The following is a 12,443-nucleotide window of genomic DNA, read 5'->3' on the forward strand; positions in this document are numbered from 1 at the left end:
AATGTACGGGCATTACAAATAGTGACAGAGGAAATGTTGCGCAAGGTATTCACTTAACATAATTTTCAGCCATTTGATGATCTAGAAATGTATCTTGCCAACATAGCATCTGCGAGTCGTACGTCTAGATTGGGGTTGATTGTTTTACTAAAGCAGTCCTTATAATGATGTATGTTCAAACAGAAAGAGAAGGTGATTGGTATCGGGTAAGCTCATTTAACCATACTTGTTGCCGCTTTATACCCATACTACTCGAGATACGGCCTCTTTTATTTCGGGTAAATGGAGGAAGCGCACAAGAAAAGTTCCTAAAGGGTGAGCATGTCATGAGACATGTTCCGGAGATATGGAATGCCATATGGAGTGACATGCTCATATAAGCAACTTTTATGAGCTATAGCCTTGACACAAGGGCATTATAGATTTAACACTTAAACCTGAAACTTTCAGGGTTTAGAGCTGAGCCTGCATAGTTTCAGCAGAATAGAAGATCTGAGAGAAATAAGTAGTCAATTAAATGGACACTGATAAACAGCACAAAGAATAAAAGCGGGTAAGGATTAATAAAGATGCTCAGGATAAAGCAAGAATTCAGAGAAAGTTTACATAATGTATTGATCCGTTGCATCCAAGCAAGCATCCACCCAGTCTAGTGAACATTGTGACCGGAACGATAGCAAAAACGTCTGCTAATGTTGACCAAGCACAATATATTGGTAATATCCAAACGATCGGATTTGAAAGCTCATGGTCGCACAATTTTTATGGGTCAATATCTAAAAAAGGTTAAACCCCAGGTTGTGTCTAGAAAACATATAAGGGCTGTGGACACCAACGTGTATGACATCTATCTGATTTTTTCAAGAATAATTGGCCTACAGCCTTGTTCTAGGGAAATAGACATTTACCATATACAGCGCCATGCATTGGCTTCAGTACCTACTGGTAAGTTTATTGAAACAGGGGAACTCAGAATAGAACAAAAACACAAATAGACGCCGAAGAATCTATGAAGAGTAGAAGTGTCTGAGGTGCACATTGACAGCCAGCTCATATGTTCCGTTATAGATTGATATGCTGTCCTGTATGCCATTCACTGACCCTTAGACGGAAAGATACATGACTATATTGATAACTTTAAGACTTATACAAGACACAATCTGAATAAATTTGATGTCTACTTAATGTTTGACGATACATGTAGTTCAGCACTTAGAGTGTGACAAAGTCAGGTAGACAATCAAATGTTTCAAGGGTGTACAAACTAACAGGTGACATGTCTTTATCACCAAATAATAGTATACTAGGTGTCACTGAAGAAAACCAACCGCCAACCTCTCTGATTTGTTAAGCTTTATGTACAGATAAAGCATTTCACCTTTTGTGCACTCAATCACACAAGTTGGTCGTTACAGGAGATCATGATGCGTCCACTGAGATATATTAAGGTGTCATAATCAAACGAGCTGATTTAAAAACAGTCATCGAAGAAAAAGACGTGATAATGATAATGTAAATGGTTGATTATGTAGAAGCAGAACACACTGGCATTTCTGTGGTAGCCCCAAAGAATATCAATATCGCAATCGACTAGCTAACGGTACCTTTAGATTCATTACGGTGGCTGGATATTTGTGTATCGGTTAGGGAAGATTTAATTTCAGATGCTTAACGCAAGCAATTCCATCAGATTTTTTAGCGATATGTTAGCTTGTTTAAAAGAAGTTGTGAAGGAAGCGACCAGATTTGTCTAAGCATGCTATGGAAATCCTGATAGATAGAAAATGTGTATTACAAGATAAACCGGTCGGCAACATTTGGAATCTTCATAATAATAATGTCCCCTAACAAAAAACACTTTAGCATTTACTTTTCACTCCAATGTAAGGTTTAGAGAAAAATGGCCACTTTTCTGCCGGAATAACAAAACGACAAAAATATACTATAAATTTAGAACTAAATTGGAATTTAATTTAGACAAGGCTTTTAAACGTGTTTCAGATGGTTTAATGAAATGCTCTGATGACATTTTAATAACTCAACAGTTATTCAATTAAATACATATCCTAGTTTAATAATGTTATTGTTTTATTTTTTACATTTTATTGATGAACGCCTTGTCTTACAAATCCACTTTCCTTTTATTTATGGGACTAATGACGGAGGGAAAACGGTCCAACACAGTATGATTTGAGACGTTGATGGCGTACCTTCAACCCACAATAGTTTGAAAACTATAAATTTGTGAATATCATATACAGCCACTGTTGTAAATTGAGCTAAATAATACGTTTTAGCTTTGCAAAATTACATACATAAAAAAGACTCTGTTATGTGTTTTATGAAAGGTCTTGTTTCTTAAATTTATAAGGTTAGATAATTGCTTGAAACATGTTAAATATTTTATTGACATAAGTTATTTACCGAGAACAAAGATACACCTGCAAATAAACTAAACATTTGCTACAAAAACAAAGTAAGAGAATTCAAGTACAATAAATTAATCCCGCTTTGCAATAATAAGCGAACATGCACTTTACAAAGAATCCAAAGTTTATTATTTTATTTGATAAATCCTCGAATTTATGTTCATTGTAAATACATTCGACTGCCAGTGCCAAACGATTCCACATTTGCATTTTCTTGTATGAATCATTTTCAAATGTGCATTCATAGCTAATACATTCTGCTATAACACAAATTTACTTACTAAATATGAAATACATTATAAGAAAATATGTGTTAAGTGTTACATATAAAAATACGTTTTAACGTTTTACACTTATCGATTAAATAGCTTTTAAAATGTATGTTTATAATTAAATACGCAGTTCAGTCAAGAGTATAAATCCAAAAGGATGTAATCAGTTAAAAGAAGATTTGATATTTAACAAACAAAACAAAAAGAGACATTACCACTTGAAATATATAATTACATAATACTTCAGAACAGAAGCATGGTGCATGGAGTTTAATAATATTTTCAATGGTACCTATAAATTGTATATTCACAAATGTTGCCAGTATGCGCTTTTTTGTTCCTTCCGATTGACGTTGTAACTAGTGTGTGCTTACGCGCACTTATAATAATAACAAGCCAAATTTTACTCAAATTAATAAATGAATTACAAAAGTAACAATTTAAAACAGCTGTGAAAACAATTCAGTATCTCAACACTTGTGCATATATCGAGGACAACATAACAATCGGAGGACGGTCATGTGCTACAGATCGTTTTTATAACGAATCTAATTTTATGAAATATATATATAAAACGTTGTTATACATATATACATGAAATACATATAAAACGATTCGACGTTGCGTTGTTTTATTGTTAATCCATTTTCTTAATATATAATTTAAAAATAAAAATAATCTCTTTTTGAATATATGGTATTATTACTGTAGTTATTGTATTACTAATTATTGAATACGTTGATTTCGAACTTATTAAATTTAGTCGTTGTGGCAATTCTTCGGGTTGATAAAGTTACACAGATCCAATCAATACAGTGTCCCACTTTACTAACACTAAACTCACTAATCCCCTTTCAAGTATTTGATAAATATTACATGTCCAAACACTTATGCGAACGTGCTTAGTGATCGTTTCAAAGATCCTTACAATAACAGAAAGATTTAAGAACTACAGTTTCAGTACAGTGCGACTGATTTCCATACACATTTAACCTGCTGGGTAGTCCGATGACTTTGATCCTGAACCCATCGGTAGCACTCGAATAATCTTAAAGCCCTTCAAAACAGGCCTTTCCGGGGATCGTGTAGATCACCATTCTATACCGTCCGTCATTGTACAAAGCCTCTTCAGCGGCTTCAGATTTAGTTTGATTATTCCAAGACGACTTCCTACCTTGATCTGCCTGTCGCTTAACATGTTTATCAGAATATTTAAGCGACACGTCAGATATGTTGTATAAGTTTAAAACGGCACATTTCCTATTGCTGTGAAGAATTGTTTTGTTAATGTGATGAACAAGATGTCGGCCTAATTCCAATCAGATACTTGAATTTGTATCCACTGATATTTTCTCATAGCAAGTGCAATACTCTTCAGGAACTCCCGCATCTGGACACGTTCTATCAATTTGTATTGGATTTAATATATTTCGTCGCGTTATTGAGGAGGGATATGTTTAAACGCAAGAATGTCATACATGGTTTGTAAATATCATAATGACTAACAAGCCTTGCTGTGTTCTGTAAAGGTATATTTTCCACTGCTTTGGTACATGTATAATAAGCGCGGGATTGTTATTCTCTTCTCGCCAGATATGCGTCAAGGCTAAACCGCCCATTCGAAAGCCGTGGTCACCAAAGAAAATTAACATAATGTTTTCCAGATTTATTTCTCATTTCATCCACTGTAACATTTCAAGTAAAGGTTCGTCGAATCGCCGGACATGGTTTACATAATCGTGCCCAACGTGGGTCGCCCAGAACAGGGCAAATTTGCGCTTTTCTCTATACACTTTAAGAAATCCTTTAAAATACTCCTTCATCAACACAAACAAATTTTTCTGTCCGTAACAGTCCTCAGAATCTTCCCCTAAATATGTAAACATCATCGGCTTGAATTTGCGCCGTGCAACTTCAAAAGAGCGGAAATAATATCCAGAGGGCTGCTTGTAAAATCCATGCTTCAAATAGTTTAACATCGAAATGCCCGGACAGTCTTCAATCAAAGCCGTTGCGGTTCTAGCGGTACAGTTCTCCTTCCAGATTAAAGGTATAGAATCGGCGAAATCTTTGCCTTGCATATAATTGGGAAAGTCGGTATGTAGTCTTCCCGTAAGAAGTGGTATTAAATTTGGAAACGTATTCAACCCTACCTTACGTAGCCCCATGAAATCAAAAGCCTCGAGATCATCGCGAAGCTATTGCAGAGATTTTGGAAGGCTTCTGATAGCATTTGACCTTGAAAGTGAATCAATCCCAATAAGGATGACACTTGGTTTATATTCTGTTTCATCGTCGATGTCGTCTAGCTTGTTTGCGACCCAATACGGATTGAAGAATGCCATACCATAGACTATTGCTACACTTTTCGCCGTATGGTTCAAACATGTTATGCGAAACAGCTGACTCTCGACCAAACAGGTGTATTTAAACTCTATTTTACCGCTAAATATCACATTTGAATCGCCCAGACCTCGTGTGATTTTACTATAATAGCATTTCCAATCCGAGACTTTAACGCCATTTGCCTTCTCTACACTTGCGTTTATTACAAGTATTCCATTTTCCTGAACATAAAACAAGTCGACGTTTTCGGTACACTGAAGCGGTGCCGGTTCACTTAGAAATGGCTTAAGTGACAGATCCCACGGGTCGAGAGCTTGAATCTTACACGGTATATTTGCTTCTTCATTGTGTTTCTTCTCGTTTTGGTTCGTTATTTGCTGAGTCATAGATACACGAATGGTTGATTGAAAACAGAATATCGCCAATATGGTTTAAACAAACAATATCACTGTTACATATTGGTATTTATGTACTCCCATGTTTGCCTCAACGCACAAAGCTACAATGACAGTGTAAATCGTGCAAATTATGTGAGTTACGCTCTACCCGATAATTGTAATTGTATGTCCCCTTTATACCAATATCAGAAAACTGCATAGCTATTATTCAAGTTCAATTATAACCGATCTAGAATGAATACATAATTTATACTTTTGTTAACAAATAATAACGCGAAATATTGTCAAAATGCTTGTAAAATGAGAACTTAGACATTGAATGCAAACGTTGAGTAATATAGTTTCCTAATCCGCCCTTTTAATACACATTTTATATACTATTTTTGTCACTTTCGCATCGGACTAGACTTGTTATTTGAATAAACTTTGTGTTCTGTTCTGTTCTGATATTCGTTTACTACGACATATGATTTGATTTAAGACCATTAAAGGGGCATTTTCACATTTTGGTAAATTTACAATAAAAATAACATTTCAGATTCTCAAATTTTCGCTATAGTAATGATATTTGTGAGGAAACAGTAATACTGAACATTTACCATGCTCTAAAATATCCATTATATGCATCTTTTGACGATTTAAAAACCAGAAAAATTATAAAGCGTTGCAACGCGAAACGATTGAAGAAGTTGGAGAGTTCTGTTGTTGTCGTTATATTTTGTGACACTACGAGGATTGATTATTTAAAGTATTAAATAATCACTCATTGTATGAGCACGGATTGTCGAGTGGTCCAAACGTTAGACTTTTACTCCAAGGGTCAGTGATTCGAGCCAAGATGCGGGTTCCTTTTTTCTTTCTTTATTTTTTTTCTTGTTTTTGTTTTACTTAAGCTTTTTAGGTCCAATGTTTACATGTATCAATATAAAACATTCACTGACAAAAATATCCAAATTTGTGAAAAGGAATATTAGCAAGAGATAATTAGGATGCCTTTAACTAGTACATTCGAATTAAAAATATAGAATGAACAAAAGTTAAATACAAATATTTTTAAAGAATAGTGTATCATATATACCTGTTGAATACATGTCAAAGATAAAAGGCCTTTCAAACATATGTTTAGTGGTAATTGAATCAATGAACGAAGATATATTTATAAACTCTTTTCTTAAACAGGATTGTGTGTATGCTTATTTGCATATCATAGATTCGTTGCATGCTTTTTTAACTATTCTTTTTTTCAAACTGTATCTTGTCAGTAAACTATTTTTAAATGCACGTTGAACGACCTGTTTACTATTAAATTGAATAATTTAAAAAGCAAATCTAATAAAGCGTACACTTATTTTAACTACAGCCAAAAGGGCGTTACCTTATGAGACGTCAATTGTTCATGTTTTAATTACATTCATACATTGTGACGATAACTGTATAAACACGCGGGTTGTTGCTTTCTTTATAATACATTCTATATAAATTCTTTATCAAATGAGCCGTCTAAACACCAGGGGCCCGTCTCATCAAACATCGTACGACATTCTCACCTTACGATGCAATTTTCGAAGCGCCATAAATATGTAACCGTCACTTTTATAATTACTTTTGTTGAACATTTCCATTCATTTCCAAAGCAGCTGTCAAATATCCATTATATTTGAAACATACAGATCATAATCACTTATATTTAAACTAACAAAATTCAATCGTAAGTTAACATTTTCGTACGATCTTTGATAAGACGGACCCCTGCTATTTATTGATCGATAAAGTTAAGAGTTGCTGTGTTTCCTTAATTGAATAACACATTTTTCAGTAATCGGTTCTATTCTCTGCATTGCATATAGGGTTTTTCATTTTAAACATAGCCAATACACGTGTTTCGTTAAAGCGACTTTTTTTTCGCATATTTTCGAAAGGACAATATACAAACTTTCCAGCTTAAAAATAAATAAAAGGACACTACAAATCCTGGAGTGAAATACTACGTATGCCGTACACTCAAACCGATTAACAGCTTCGTTTAAGAATAAACATCATTTGAAATTGAAAGTATTCAGCGTAACATTCGCTACACGATTGAGTCATTTTATTGTGTTTTCATTTAATTGATCTCATCATACAAAAGTAAAGAAGGCCGATCTGTTGTTTTTTTTCAAAAGTCTTTAAACCGAAGGACAATGGTTCAAGCCCCGCTAGGGACAAACCTGTTATCTTTTCTTTCTTAGATTTTACTCTGTCATTATATTCAAGCAATTTAAAGCGTTTACTGACAAACTTAAAACTTAAAAATGCATCAATGTGTGGAAAAGTCGCTTTAACAAGCCTTACACTATAGAACTTTACACCGTCGTTATGTGTTTATTACATGATAGACTCCCGCTGAGAAGATGGCGCTCGGAAAAAAAACGTCCTCAGCCCATGATTCTCCTCAATTTTTTTCTGACGTGTTAATCGACCTCATTCGTGGCATCAGTGTGCATCTTCAAAGGTACGCCTCTCATGTTTCATGCTTATTTTAGGGAACCTCTGTACCAAGCTATCGCCCTTACAGGTACACAAATGGTGACGCACGTAATAAGAAACCATAGCAAGTACTAAAGAAGAGTTCATAAACATGTTAAATTATTAATTATGAACAAACGTTTATCAAAATTAATTTTCAAGTTAGTTTTATGATAAATTTGCTCTTGTTCTATTTCAGAAACTAATTCGGTGATGAAAATTATTGACTATTCATGTATTATCTTAAAAACTGTAAGTAGATCTACAACTCAGAATTTATGTCAGACGGTTCAAATATACGAACTGTTAAATAATGACAGTTTCTATATTGGCTCTAGAAAAAGAGATATTAATCAATAGACAGGAATGCTTGGGTTAACCCGTCATATGCTTATATTCGTGTTGGTTGATATATAGAGCACATGGTTGCGTGATCCGATTCATTTACTAAAAGTCCATTTGATAACACAAACGACAGTTTGGCTATACACTTCTGACAATAGGATAATGACATGTATTCAAGTTAAAGCAATACCGTAATATATTAAAAAGACCGACATCTGCGTCGTCACAATACTAGTCAAATAAGTCCAAAAGTATGTTTGTTTCAACAACTTCAGTAAATAGATTGTTGGGAAGGTCGGATACACTTTTGTTGTGTAATTTGGTTTGTGATAAAATGCAAACCCACTGTATCATGGTATGATATACCATGTATTAGTATAACAAATATAATATATTTTTATATTCTTTCTTTTGTTAATGTTAGTTAATTTAAAGTTTATTTAGCCAATATGCTCGAATAAAGCGTCGATGATCGAAAACTTAATTGACGATTCCAAAATCATATTTATATTTACTCAATCTGGAATAAACAAGAAATTTTGAGTCGGCAAAACAAAAGATGGTCGCCATATCAGTGAAATAAAATTATCATGTGACGCCTAAATCTAAAAACAGTGTATGGAAGTCTACTGGGAGCATAATTGTTTGCATCTGAAACACTATCCAAAAACTTAATACTTTCTTGAATGTTACAGTAAGTCGTAATGCTCGTTTCATTTTTTGCATTAAAACATTGCAGTCTCTATTATTGTGTCCTTTTTTATAACCAACCAAAATATAATCCTTACACGGTTTTATCACTGTCTGAAGATTATAAGAAGTTTTAAAATTGTATAATTAAAATTATTGAATCATGTATTGTTGTTTCAAAATGCGGAAACATGTTGAAGTGGTAAACAACTCTACTGAAAAATGAAGTTACATGCTTCAAGCAAAGTATTTCCCAATAGAAAAATTGTCTTATTTATGAAAGGAAAAGATATTTAGATATTTTAGATAACCAGATTAAATGTTCCAAATTTCCGTCACTTTTTTAAATGGATATAATGGATCATCAGTTATTTTTATTTTATTCAGAAGACTATTTGTACCAAGTATCATGTGAATTATTCTATATTGGAACCACTGAACCTTAACATCATTGGTCATTAAAAATGGAAGTTCAACTATTCAATTCCATTCATTTTTATTAATTATAGTATTAAGTTTGGTACACCATTTTGCTTTCAACGGATAGTTGATATGATACGATTTACAGTCTTTTAACACTTTTAATAATGGGGGTAAAAAAGGGTTTGGTGATTTGTTGTGTAGGAATGTTATGTGTTTACATAAGGTCTACAAATAGTTCAAAGGGCAACTAATGTGGCTGTTTTCTCCAAATGTGCAAATATGTGCTTTATAAAACCTTAGCTAAATGCAATAAGGGATAAAAAAAAGTTAATTGGAAAAGCACTTTATGGTGATACGAGTATTACATTTTAACATCCAATAGTTAAAAGGTTTAAGAACACCTTTAATTGAATCAATCAATGACATAAAGGTCGCCGTTGTGTAATAGATATGGTGTCCGCCATTTAATGATCTAGAAATATATCTTAACAACATAGCATCTGCAAGTCGTACGTCTAAATTGGGGATTGATTGTTTGATTAAAGCAGTCCTTATAATGATGTATGTTCAAACAGAAAGAGAAGGTGATTGGTATCATTTTACCATACTTGTTGGCGTTTTAAACCCATACTACTCGAGATACGGCCTCTTTATTTCAGATAAATGGAGGAAGCGCACACGAAAAGTTCCTAAAGGGTGAGCATGTCATGAGACATGTTCCGGGGGTATGGAATGCCATATGGAGTGACAGGCTCATATAAGCAGCTTTTGACAAGAAGGGCATTATAGGTTCAACACTTAAACCTGAAACTCTCAATGTTTGGAGCTGAGCCTGCATATGTTCAGCAGAATAAAAGATCTGAGAGAAATGAGTGGTGTAAATTAAATTGACACTGATAAACAGCACAAAGAATAAAAGCGGGTGAGTATTAATTCAGAAGCTCAGGATAAAGCAAGTCTTCAGAGAAAATTATCCGTCTGATCGAAGCAAGCATCCACCCAGTCTAGTGAACATTGTGACCGGAACAATAGCACCAACGTCTGCTAATGTTGAACAAGCAAAATATATTGGTACAATCCAAACGATCGGATTTGAAAGCTCATTGTCGCACAATGTTTATGGGTCAATACCTAAAAAAGGTTAAACCCCAGGTTGTGTCTAGAAACCACATTAGGGCTGTGGAAACCAACGTGTATAACATCTATCTGATTTATTCAAGAGTAATTGGCCTACAACCTTGTTCTAGGGAAATAGACATTTACCATATACAGCGCCATGCATTGGCTTCAGTACCTACTGCTATGTTTATTAACAGGGGAACTCAGAATAGAAAAAAACAAATAGATGCCGAAGAATCTATTAAGAGTAGAAGTGTCTGAGATGCACATTGAAAGCCAGCTCACATGTTCCGTTATAGATGTATTTGCTGTCCTGTATGACATTCACTGACCCTTAGACGGAAAGATATATGACTATATTTATAACTTTAAGACTTATACAAGACACTATCTGAATAAATTTGATGTCTACTTAATGTCTGACGATACATGGAGTTCAGCACTAAGAGTGTGACAAAGTCAGGTAGACAATCAAATGTTTCAAGGGTGTACAAACTAACAGGTGACATGTCTTTATCGCCAAATAAAAGTACACTAGGTGTCACTGAAGAAAAACAACAGCTGACCTCTCTGATTTGTTAAGCTTTATGTACAGATAAAGAATTTCACCTTTTGTGCACTCAAGTTGGTCGTTACAGGAGATCATGATGCGTCCACTGAAATATATTAAGGTGTCATAAACAAACGAGCTGATTTAAAAACAGTCCACGAAGAAGCGGACGTGATTATGATAATAAAAATGGTTGATTCTGTAGAAGCAGAACACACTGGCATTTCTGTGGTAGCCCCAAAGAATATAAATATCGCAACCGACTTACTAACGATTCCTTTAGATGCAACACGGTGGCTGGATAATTGTGTATCGGTAAGGGAAGATTTATTTTCAAATGCTTAACGCAAGCAATTCCATCAGATTGTTTAGCGATATGTTAGCTTGTTTAAAAGAAGTTGTGAAGGAAGCGACCAGATTTGTCTTAGCATGCTATGGAAATCCTGATACATAGAAAATGTGTATTACAAGATAAACCGGCCGGCAACATTTGGAATCTTCATCATTATTATGTCCCCTAACAAAAAACACTTTAGCATTAACTTTTCCCTCCAATGTCAGGTTTAGAAAAAAATGGCAACTTTTCTGCCGGAATAACCAAAACGACATAAATAAACTATAAATTAAGAACTAAATTGGAATTTTGATTTATACAAGGCTTTTTAACGTGTTTCAGATGGTTTTAATGATGTGCTCTGATGACAATTTAATAACTCAACAGTTATTCAATTAAATACATATCCTAGTGTAATTATGTTATTGTTTTATTTTTTACATTTTATTGTTGAACGCCTTGCCTTACAAATCCACTTTCCTTTTATTTATGGGACTAATGACGGAGGGAAAACGGTCCAACACAGTATGATTTGAGGCGTTGATGGCGTACCTTCAACCCACACAAGTTTGAAAACTATATATTTGTAAATATCATATACAGCCACTGTTGTAAAAAGAGCTGAATAATACGTTTTAGCTTTGCAAAATTACATACATAAACAGACTATGTTATGTTTTTTATGAAAGGTCTTGTTTCTTAAATTTATAAGGTTAGATAATTGCTTGAAACATGTTAAATATTTTATTGACATAAGTTATTTACCGAGAACAAAGATACACCTGCAAATAAACTAAACATTTGCTACAAAAACAAAGTAAGAAAATACAAGTACAATTAATTAATCCCGCTTTGGAATAATAAGCGAACATGCACTTTACAAAGAATCCAAAGTTTATTATTTTATTTGATAAATCCTCGAATTTATGTTCATTGTAAATACATTCGACTCCCAGTGCCAAACGATTCCACGTTTGCATTTTCTTGTATGAATCATTTTCAAATGTGCATTCATAGCTAATACATTCTGCT

The sequence above is a fragment of the Dreissena polymorpha genome, chromosome 2 (genome assembly GCF_020536995.1).
Source record: "Dreissena polymorpha isolate Duluth1 chromosome 2, UMN_Dpol_1.0, whole genome shotgun sequence".
In the NCBI taxonomy this organism is placed as follows: Eukaryota; Metazoa; Mollusca; class Bivalvia; order Myida; family Dreissenidae; genus Dreissena; species Dreissena polymorpha.